Below are 12,136 nucleotides of genomic sequence, written 5' to 3'. Positions count from 1 at the left end.
ATGAAGAATAGTGACTAGAAAATGCTGCCTATCTATGCAAAACTTTATAATATGCCCCTACCCCAACTTCACACCCCAGAATAGCCTCCTCCAAGAAACTATATAAATAAATAAATCAGACATTTACCTTTCCTTGCTCTGGCTTGTTTTGTTGGTAGGGTCCTGCACATATGTCTTCCCCAAAAAACTGATCTTGTGTACTGGGTCCCTGAAGGGCCTTGTGTGGCAAAGGAAATAACCATTTAAGCATCACACTATAACATACATATACAATACTGTGCAACAGTTTTGGGAAAATGCTGCATAGTAAGAAGCTTTGAAAAATAGAAGCATTGATTTTATGTTTATCAATTAACAGAATGCAAAGGGGATAAACAAAAGAGAACTCTAAATTCCATCAACTTCATCAGTTCTTTTAGGTAAACTTGCGCAAAATGTCACTGGTCAGAGACAGAAGCAAGAAGTCACATGGTAGTTATACTGCACCAGCCAGGTCTCTCCCAAGCAAACATTTCAAAGCAGACTAAGATTTCAAGATGTGCTGTACAAGTTCTTTTGAAGAAAAACAAAAAAGTGTGACATTGTGGACCGTAGATGCAGTTGTCGGCCAAAGAAACTTAGTGCAGCAGATGAAAGACACATCATGTTACTTCCCTTTGAAATTGGAAGTTGTCCAACAGTGCCATCAGCTCAGATCTGGCAGCAACTAGTGGGACCCTGCTATGCCCATCTATTGTTTGGAGATGTCTGGCCAGAAGTGGTCATCATGGAAGAATTGTGGTCAAAAGCCCAAGACCTTTTATAGTAACAAGGTCAAGTGACAACTGTGCACAAAAACACCAAGGTTACTTACCGGAAGCCATTTTTTCCAGAACCTATGACAGCACATCAGAGAGAGAGAATCACCCACAAAGGACAGGAAACCTACTGAAATGAAAGGGTAGCACCTCTCCCTCCCCCACATCAGTTGGGTTACAGAGTATGAGAGGACCTCTAAAAAATTATATACATAACCTACACCATCATCAATTTACCAAAATCTATTGTGCATATCCACATGGTGAGAAAAGGGGGAGTGAATATGTAACAAGGTGGCACGGGGTGGTAGTCGTGGGCGAGTCTCCTAAGTCACAGTCAGTGAGCACCCCGGCCCCTTGCACATAAACGGACAGATGCATTCCCAGCCCTATAGCAGAGTCAATTACCCCCAGCACTCGGCTGCTCTCCACATAGGAACGGCGTTCTCCACAGGTATCACACGGCACTCTTCAGTTGCAACAGTAGAAAACTTGTTTAATAAAGAAGAAACAAGGAGATATAACTTCCTGCGCTTTCCCTGGCAAAAGTTGTCACATCACAGCAGCATCAGCTCCCATACGGCTCCTAACAGTCTCTGGGTGGGCACTTTCTCAGTCTTGGTGCCCGTTTCCATTGCCCAGGGTTTCGGGGCAGCACTTTTTCCCCTCCAGGGGAGTCTTAGGCTCCCGACACTGCAGAGCCTCTGGCCCTGGGCAAGTCTGCCCTGCACTGACTGGGAAACAGGAATTTCCTGTCCCTTTGAGGCTGCTGATCCAGCCACCTCAGTTAACCTATTACTAGCCCTAATCTAACATATGCATGTTGTATATTGCAATGCACAATAGGAATACATTAAGACAACATCAGACATACAAACACAGCACATGAATAACAGTAATACATCATATTACCAGAGTATTTTATAGCCAAACCGTCAGGGCACCGCATGGGGCACACATGCCCGGCATACAGGAGAGAGGGAGCAACTGAGGGTCCCAACCACCTCCTTACAAATATATGGGTGCTGTCATGGGCTCTGGAAAAACGGCTAGTGGTAAATAACCTTGGTGTTTTCCCTTCACCCATTATAGAAAACCTGTGAGATTTATGGACAAACCACCTTAGGAAGGGACCACTGCTTGCAGCAACCTTGTAACAAAGGTTAAGTCTGTAGAGCTTAAAGCAAGTAGAGGGTGAGGACCATGTTGCGGCCTTACAAATCTGACCAATAGATACTGCCCAGGAGGCCAATGGAATGAGCTTTGATGCCCTCAGGAACTGGAGTACCGCTAGCAAAATAGGCTAAACTAACAGAATACCTGATCCACCTTGCAATCATACTCTTTGATACCTTAAACCCCCTTCTGCTACCCTGAAAAGCTATAAACATGGACTGGTTTTTCCTGCACTGACTAGATAAAGACATGTATTCTAACAATGTTCTTCTAACATCGAGATTACAAAACTTTTTTCTCCTGAATTCCTAGAGTTATTACAGAAGGAGGACAGGATAATCTCTTGACTCTTAGGAAACTTTAAGGCTACCTTGGGAAGCTATGCCGGATCAGTTTTAATATATTCCTATCCTCATATACCTGCTTATAGGGAGGGTTTATTGAAAGGTCCTGGATATCGCTCACCTTACGTGCCAAGGTCAGTGCTACCAAAATAATTGTTTTTAGGGTATGATATTTAATTGATAATTCCTGTAAAGGTTTGAATGGATTTTTGATTAATGCCTCCAGTACTGATCCCATGGGGGGACCCTGGAAATTGGGACAGGTCTGGATCTGTCACAGGATTTTATAAACCTCAATATCCATTTATTAGCTGTGAGATTCTAATTGTATAATGTGCCCAAGGCTGAAACCTGAACCTTGAGGGTATTTGTAGGTACTTCAAGCTTAAATCCCCTCTGGAGAAACTCTGCTTTGGAACTGATTGGGGCCTTTTTTCCCAAAGCATTCCTTAAAAACTCCCAACATTTTTTCCACCTTCTGCTGTAAATTTTTGTTGCTATAGGTTTCTTACTTTTCAATAAAGTGGAAACTAACCTTGGAGAAAAACCTTTCCAACTCAATATTAAACTCTCAAATTCCATGTTGTTAGATGGAAGCCCTTCATTTGAGAGTGGCAAACTGGACAGAACGTCTGGGATCTCCGGCAGGATCCATGGATCTGACACTGACATTATTCCCATTAGGGAGAATCATGGTCTTTGCCATGGTCTGTCTTGGTGTTCTTCGTTCCCTTTATGTGCAGCTCTGTTAGGGATAGAAGGTGTTGCTCTGCTAGATTAAAAGGCTTGTTTGCAGCTTCTTGTCACCCTGTAACAGTCTTCAATAAGGAAGAGGGGCCTTAAATTGTCCCTGGAACTGGGACCTAAACTATCTTTGTCTCGAGGGTACTCTTGAATTTAAAGAGGCCCAGGTCCCTACCCATGTGTCATGGGACAGAAATGTAAGGCACAAAGACAAACATGGATAACAGAAAACCACCATCATACAAAAGCACTCACCATCAATAGGGATGAGGATAGGGACAGGGATGAATAACCTAAATGGGTGTAGGGACCAGAAGATAACCTCACACGTACAACAGCAAACAACAGATCACTACTATTACAACTCCACTCCAACTACTCAGCTTTAGCACTAGCACAGGAAGACAAATCTTTCACCAGCAAGGACTAAACTTACAGCCAGTATATATATAGGGATTAAGTGATAAGTAGTTGCAGCTGAGAACAACCAGGCTGTATGGTCACATCCAGCATGGAATGAGACCTTAACCCTCTCAGCACTGAAGAAAAGGAAATCCATTTAAACAAGACCTGAGATTCATTACCTGATGTGACCGTCTAACTCCAGATCTTCCGTGGGGACATAACACATTGTGACATTTCCATTAGAGATTGGGACCTTGTTCCCCCATGGTGGTTGATATACGCCACCGTAGCACAGTTGTTTGACATGACACGGACGTGGCGATCAAGGAGAGAAGAAAGAAAGCCTTTTAGAGCTCTTTTTACTGCCCATAACTCCTTCAGGTCTGACGATTGACCTCTCTTGAAGAGTGACCAAGAACCCTGAATTGTCTGATCTCTCAGGTGAGCCCCCAACCTGATTTGCTCACATCTGTTGTAATAATGTTTATTACTGGCTTCAACCATTGAACCCCTGATGCTAGGTTTGTCCTGTCTGTCCATGACAAGAGGGAATTTCGGGTTCTCAAAGAAAGTTCTACCTTCCCTTTTAAATGCCCTCTTTGCAACCTTTGTGATGATAATATATCCCACTGAAGCTGCATCGTGTGTAGAAGGGCCTACGCCATCACTGGAATGCAGGAGGTTAGAGTTCCCAACAGTGACGTTGCCTTCCTTAAGGTCATTTTTGGAATTTCCATTGTTGTTGAGGCAAGGGCTACTATCTTGTCCTTTTTCTTCTCGGGTAAAAGACAAGTTTGAAACTCGGAGTTTAGATTGAGCCCAGAAATCATTGTATTCTTACTGGATTTAGTTTTGGCTTGTGAGTGTTTATAATCCTGCCAAGATCTTCTAAGATGACCCTTTTATCTTCCAACTGTGTTGCTCAGTGCTCCTCTGATTTTCACACTATCAGGAAGTTATCTAGGTAAGGAATAATAATGGTGTTGCAGACATGAAGATAGGCAGTCATCTCAGCTATTACCTTGGTGAAGACTCTTGGGGCCACAAACCGAATGGAAGAGGACATCCTCTATTATAACTTTTCCTCCAAAAGGAACTTTTTTTTGTATTTGCTGTGAAAAAAAAACAGGGAAAGCTCTTCTTTTTGTCTCTGCCTTTTTCTAAAATATGGTCCAATTTCTTCCCAAACAAGAATTGGCCAACACACGGGATAGAGAACAGTTTGCTCTTAGACTGAAGCCATGTCTTGCTGTACTTCAAAAACAGACCGAGCTGCTAGTCTTACGGAATCTGCAGATGTATCTTCTAAAAATGCTGCAGCTCCGTGTAATAATGGCAAGTTAACCAAAATCTTCTCTCTCAGGGTTTTATCTTTCAGTTGTTCCTCCACTTGTTGTAACTAAATCATTTGGGAATGGGCGGTACAGGTTCCGGCAATCACCGGTTTCAACCCCCCTGCCATAGCTTCCCGTGTCTCAGATACCCATCTCCTTTTTTATCCAGGAGGTCTCTTAACACTCCAGAATCTTCAAAGGGTAGGGCCGACCTTTTTGAGGACTTCACACGAATGACTGAGCCAAAAGTGGACCGTGCTTCCAGAGACCTAAAGGCCGGCGTTACAGGCATTTAGACTGCTCTTCTAAACACCGAGATAGGCTTTGGTTAGGACTTTTCTTCCTTTTCTCTTTACCGCTCACTTCCAGCGTAGATTCCCATCAAGGAGAGGAAACCACCTGATGCGTTGGAGAGGACGATCACCGTGTTATGGTTGAGCCCTAACATTCACACGGTGATGAACAAACGAGGGGAGATGTTAAACCTGCACATCACAGGTTCATATACAGACTAGGCAAATCCCTTACCTGACACTGATTTGCCCCTGCCTGACTGTCGAGGTTGGCACCCTAAAATAACGCAATGGCACCTCACTCAATGTTGGCTGACCCTGTGTTTTTAACTGCATGCGCAACTATACACAGAGTGTAACCCAAAACAACAGAACAGAGTGCACACAGACAGAGGGTGAGACACAGGGCTAAGGATGTGTTCATACAGTCATACATGAAAGATGGATGAAAAACAAAGTTACCCAAAAAGACCTTTGGTATACGTGAAAATCCCCCTCAGACCCTGAATGTAACAAAATGGCAAAAGAGCTGAGAAGGGGAACATGCAAACAAACCGCAGGTGAAGCACTAGAGAAAACCTCAGCAAGATTGCCCTTCACTGGGGGCATGGGACGCCAAAAAATCCTTCTAACTTGGAGTATAACCAGCGAAGACTGCATGAGCCAGGAGTGCATAAATAGCCCCTACCCAAATGTGATATAACAAACCGAGGCAGTGAAAACACTTGCATAGAAGCAACACAGCAAAGTCAAGAGAATTATCAGCAATTGGATAGAGACAAAACAGGTTGTGGTCAAACAGAGATAAAGCAACCCAGAGCCAGACATCACCGGATTGAGTCCCGGAGTCGAGCCATGACACATTTCAACAAATGGGAGTTTGGGCTTATGTCAAGATTAATGGCGTCCTCCATGTGAGGAAATCATGTAATGCCATCAGGAGGCGTCTGATTGTCTCCAAATTTATTCTGCAGTTGGACAACGACCCGAAACATCCAACCAATGTTATTAAGAATGAAGAGTCCTGGGGGTGATCAGGCCTCACCAAGCCCTGATCTCACATCATCTCGTCTGTCTGGGATCACATGAAGACAGAAGGATCCACATGAGCCTCATGCACAGAAGATCTGGGGTCAGGTCTCCAAGATGTTTGGAACAACTTCCTGCTGAGCTCCTCCATAACCTGTGTACAAGTGACGAGAAGAAATGATTGAGGCGAAGGGTTGTCACCAGATACTGATGATGGAGGCAACGGTCAGTCACCAGATACTGATGATGGAGACAACGGTCAGTCACCAGATACTGATGATGGAGGTGACGGGTGGTCACTAGATACTGATGATGGAGGTGACGGGTGGTCACCAGATACTGATGATGGAGGTGATGGGTGGTCACCGGATACTGATGATGGAGGTGACGGGCGGTCACCAGATACTGATGATGGAGGCAACGGTCAGTCACCAGATACTGATGATGGAGGTGATGGGCGGTCACCAGATACTGATGATGGAGGTGATGGGCGGTCACCAGATACTGGTGATGGAGGCGACTGGCAGTCACCAGATACTGATGATGGAGGTGACGGGCGGTCACCAGATACTGATGATGGAGGCTATGTGCGGTCACCAGATACTGATGATGGAGGTGATGGGCGGTCACTAGTTTTTCTTGTAGGTAGAGAGGCCCGAGTCTCCGACCTTACTATGCTCTTGTTAAACTCTGATCTGTCCCCTCTCCCAACCCATGATGCCTGAGACAGAAATATAAGGTAAAACAAGACACAAAGACAAAACAGGGATAACAGAAAGCAACAAATACTCACCAATGGTAAAGAGGTATATAACGAGGGATAGAAATGTGCGAACCAAATGGGAATAGGACATTGAGGAAAACAGCATGCAACAATGAAAAGTAGCAACAATGATCACCAATTCAGCACAGCGTCTCCCAGAGAAGGTCCGGCCAGGTTTTATAGGGAGCGTTAATGACCAGATCAGAAGAAGCTGAAAATGGAGCTGCAAGTTTCTGACCAGCCTAGAAAGGGTCGTTAACCTCTTCAGCACCAAAAGAAACCAAATCCAATTAATATGGGACACAGACACACAGGCTAAATGGAAGATCTGCAATTCACAATACGTAGTGACCTTCTAACCCCAGCTATCCCTGGAGGACGTGACAATACTGATGATGGCAGAGGCAGGTAGCCACTTTGAATTTTGGTAATTTATAAAATATAGACTGTTAACACTTCTCTTTATGAAAGCTTCTCACTCTGCAGCATTTTTCCACACCTGCCTAAAACTTTTGCACAGTCCTGTATATTGCACATCATTCTGTAATGTAAATATATATATATTTCCCAATATAGGAGACGCTGCCCCCTGCTGGCTGCACTCGCTGTAGCACACATCACCTATAGAACTACTGCGGTATAGGAAACAGAGACGAGAAAACTCCCAGCATTATACAGAGAGGAACAAAGAGACAAAGCAGCTCACGTACCGACCATCACTGCGGATGTCACTGCCTGGTCGACACAGGACCTGTGGTGATGTCACAGCCATGTGCCTATTGGACCCTCAATGAGGTCACGTGACAGGAAGTGCCTGTGCTCTACTCCTCCCTTCCTATGAGTGATCACATGACCATGACGTCACCGCAGGTCCTGTAGTCACAGGGATACAACAAAGACCACTCCGAGCCCCTTTAACCCTTTAGTGAAGCAGTGCATTTGGACGTTTGGTCACTGGTGCATTTTTTCATTCTGACCTGTGGAATGTCGTTACATACCTCCATGGTTTTTGGGTTTTTTTTGGCGGGGGGTTTTCACAGCACATCGGACTTCACATTAATAGTTAATTTAGATCAAAGTGTTTTGAATTTATTTGAAAAAAAAAATATTTTACAAAAGAGTTTGGAAACATTTATTTCAAACTTTTAATGCATCCGTCATTAAAGAATAAAAGTCGTGTTAATTTTTATGACATCTATCAATAACACAGGTAAAAATAATCAACTTTGTGATACAGTTAAGTCCATATATATTTGGACAGAGACAACATTTTTCTAATTTTGGTTATAGACATTACCACAATGAATTTTAAACAAAACAATTCAGATGCAGTTGAAGTTCAGACTTTCAGCTTTCATTTGAGGGTATCCACATTAAAACTGGATGAAGGGTTTAGGAGCTTCAGCTCCTTAACATGTGCCACCCTGTTTTTAGAGGGACCAAAAGTAATTGGACAATTGACTCCAAGGCTATCTCATGGACAGGTGTGGGCAATTCCTTCGTTATGTCATTCTCAATTAAGCACATAAAAGGCCAGGAGTTGATTTGAGGTGTGGTGCTTGCATCTGGAAGGTTTTGCTGTGAAGTAAACATCCGGTCAAAGGAGCTCTCTATGCAGGTGAAACAAGCCATCCTTAGGATATGTGTCCACGTTCAGGAAACGCTGCGTGTTTGACGCTGCGTAGAGCCACAGCGTCAAACACGCAGCGTCCCGATGTTACAGCATAGTGGAGGGGATTTCATGAAATCCCATCTCCACTATGCGGTAAAACACACAGGCGGCAGACCCACGTAAATGAACATGCGGCGTGTCTTTTCAGAACGCAGCATGTCTGTTTACAATGCGGCGACTGTTGTGAACTATACTTCTTGGCTCCCTCTTGTGGTCACTAGTGGTTTGGCACTTGGATTGTCCTTTCCCAGGTTGGTACTCACCTGCTTCGTTAGGCCTGGGGTGTTGCTATTTAAACTTCCTGGATTCTCAGTCCAGTGCCTGGCATCGTTGTAATCAGTTCATTTCTGTTTGCTCCTGTCTTCAGGTCCTGGTTCTTTGCAAGATAAGCTAAGTCCTGCTTTCTTATTTTTGATCATTTGCATTGTTTATATTTTTGTCCAGCTTGTACAAAATGTGATTCCTGATATCGCTGGAAGCTCTAGGGGGCTGATATTCTCCCCCCACACCGTTAGTCGGTTTGGGGGTTCTTGGATATTCAGCGTGGATATTTTGCAGGGTTTTTTTGCTGACCATATAAGTCATCTTACTATATTCTGCTATTAGTCAGTGGGCCTCTCTTTGCTAAAATCTAGTTCATTCTTACGTTTGTCTTTTCTTCTTACCTCACCGTTATTATTTGTTGGGGGCTTGTATTACTTTGGGGTCTTTTCTCTGGAGGCAAGAGAGGTCTTATTTTCCCTGATAGGGTTAGTTAGTTCTCCGGCTGGCGCGAGACATCTAGGATCAACGTAGGCACGTTCCCCGGCTACTGTTAGTGTTTGTGCTAGGATCAGCTATATGGTCAGCTTAGTTACCACTTCCCTATGAGCTGGTATTTATGTTTGTAGACTTTGCTGTAATTTCTGAGATCCCCTGCCATTGGGATCATAACAGTATGCCAGGCCTATAAATAGTTAATGCATTGCTGAAGTGGGGTTGTCAGGGAATTCATTGCGATTCTCCGCCGGTGTCAATTGCTACTTCTACTCCTTCAGAAGTTCCTGAGTATTTGTGTGACTATCAGGATGTATTCAGTGAGTCCAGGTCCAGTGCTCTTCCTCCTCATAGGGACTGTGACTGCGCTATAGATTTGATTCCTGGCAGTAAATTTCCTAAGGGACGATTATTTAATTTGTCTGTACCCGAGCATGCCGCGATGCGTTCTTATGTCAAGGAGTCTTTGGAGAGGGGGCATATTCGTCCATCCTCTTCCCCTCTTGGTGCGGGATTTTTTTTTGTGGCCAAGAAAGACGGGTCTTTGAGACCTTGTATAGACTATCGGCTTCTGAATAAAATCACTGTTAAGTTTCAGTATCCTTTGCCACTATTGTCAGACTTGTTTGCTCGGATTAAGGGTGCCAAGTGGTTCACCAAGATAGATCTTCGTGGTGCGTACAACCTTGTGCGCATTAGGCAGGGAGATGAATGGAAAACTGCATTCAATACGCCTGAAGGTCATTTTGAATACTTGGTGATGCCCTTTGGGCTCTCTAATGCCCCTTCAGTGTTTCAGTCCTTTATGCATGATATCTTCCGGAAGTATCTGGATAAATTTTTGATTGTGTATCTGGATGATATTCTAGTTTTCTCGGATGATTGGGATTCTCATGTAAAGCAGGTCCGGATGGTGTTTCAGGTTTTGCGGGATAATGCTTTGTTTGTGAAGGGCTCAAAGTGTCTCTTTGGAGTGCAGAAGGTTTCCTTTTTGGGTTTTATTTTCTCCCCTTCTGCTGTGGAGATGGACCCAGTCAAGGTCCGAGCTATTCATGATTGGACTCAGCCCACATCTGTTAAGAGTCTTCAGAAGTTCTTGGGGTTTGCTAATTTCTACCGTCGCTTTATCGCTAATTTTTCTAGCGTGGTTAAACCTTTGACGGATATGACCAAGAAAGGTTCTGATGTGGCTAATTGGGCTCCTGCAGCCGTGGAGGCCTTCCAGGAGCTGAAGCGCCGGTTTACTTCGGCGCCTGTTTTGTGCCAGCCTGATGTCTCACTTCCCTTTCAGGTTGAAGTGGATGCTTCTGAGATCGGTGCTGTGGCTGTTTTGTCGCAGAGAGGCTCTGGTTGTTCTGTGATGAGACCATGTGCCTTTTTCTCTAGGAAGTTTTCGCCTGCTGAGCGGAACTATGATGTTGGTAATCGGGAGTTGTTGGCCATGAAGTGGGCATTTGAGGAGTGGCGTCATTGGCTCGAGGGTGCTAAGCATCGTGTGGTACTGTTGTGAACTATGCTTCTTGGCTCCCTCTTGTGGTCACTAGTGGTTTGGCACTTGGATTGTCCTTTCCCAGGTTGGTACTCACCTGCTTCGTTAGGCCTGGGGTGTTGCTATTTAAACTTCCTGGATTCTCAGTCCAGTGCCTGGCATCGTTGTAATCAGTTCATTTCTGTTTGCTCCTGTCTTCAGGTCCTGGTTCTTTGCAAGATAAGCTAAGTCCTGCTTTCTTATTTTTGATCATTTGCATTGTTTATATTTTTGTCCAGCTTGTACAAAATGTGATTCCTGATATAGCTGGAAGCTCTAGGGGGCTGATATTCTCCCCCCACACCGTTAGTCGGTTTGGGGGTTCTTGGATATTCAGCGTGGATATTTTGCAGGTTTTTTTTGCTGACCATATAAGTCATCTTACTATATTCTGCTATTAGTCAGTGGGCCTCTCTTTGCTAAAATCTAGTTCATTCTTACGTTTGTCTTTTCTTCTTACCTCACCGTTATTATTTGTTGGGGGCTTGTATTACTTTGGGGTCTTTTCTCTGGAGGCAAGAGAGGTCTTATTTTCCCTGATAGGGTTAGTTAGTTCTCCGGCTGGCGCGAGACGTCTAGGATCAACGTAGGCACGTTCCCCGGCTACTGTTAGTGTTTGTGCTAGGATCAGCTATATGGTCAGCTTAGTTACCACTTCCCTATGAGCTGGTATTTATGTTTGTAGACTTTGCTGTAATCTCTGAGATCCCCTGCCATTGGGATCATAACAGGCGACGCTCCGTCACCGAGCCGTAAATTTCCCATAGATAATCATTAGATGCGGTAAAACCGCATCTAAGATTAGTGAAATGCGTAGAAACTGCGTTAATGCAGCTTACTACGCATGTCACATGCCGGCTTACCTGTCCGGCCGCCGGAAGCCCCGCGTCCACTGCAGTTCTCACGGTAAGATAAGTTCTCGTGATAACTTAGCTTACCGCGAGAACTGCCGTGCACGTGACCGGGGGTTATCTCTGGTCACACTAGGCTGGTTCTCACGGTCAGCCGACCGTGAGTGCTAGAATATAGGTGATCGCTGGAGACTTATCTCCAGCGATCATCTACAAGCTCTGCTATGTCTGGATGTCAGGCATCCAGATGTAGCAGAGCTGGACTTGTCGTGGGACACTCGTTATTGGATATCTGCCGACAGGGAGTATGAATTTGGTTTGTTTTTTTTTTTGCTTTTTTTGCAGGACGAGGGTCTTCAAGAGGATTGAGCGTACAATAAAGATATGGTCAAAAAGTGTGTGTAATCATTTCATTAAAATGCTTTTTTCTAGTGTCTGTGTTTT

The 12,136-nt window shown here is 44.4% G+C and overlaps 1 protein-coding gene across 1 annotated transcript in view; it reads right to left on the bottom strand.

Annotated features, from left to right (window-relative positions):
• LOC143808908 (uncharacterized) overlaps positions 1-7,641 on the bottom strand; it is an 86,767-nt gene extending 79,126 nt beyond the window's left edge. Inside the window, exons 1-2 of the mRNA XM_077292089.1 lie at positions 7,596-7,641; positions 128-217 (exon numbers count right to left, since the gene is read on the bottom strand). The gene's annotated coding sequence lies outside the window, so the exon portion shown is untranslated. The remainder of the gene's footprint in view (positions 1-127; positions 218-7,595) is intronic.
• Between the last annotated feature and the right edge of the window lie 4,495 nt (positions 7,642-12,136).

The sequence above is a fragment of the Ranitomeya variabilis genome, chromosome 2, assembly GCF_051348905.1.
Source record: "Ranitomeya variabilis isolate aRanVar5 chromosome 2, aRanVar5.hap1, whole genome shotgun sequence".
NCBI lineage: Eukaryota > Metazoa > Chordata > Amphibia > Anura > Dendrobatidae > Ranitomeya > Ranitomeya variabilis.
Note: the sequence above shows the minus strand (reverse complement) of the source record. Positions and strands in the feature narration are given on the sequence as shown.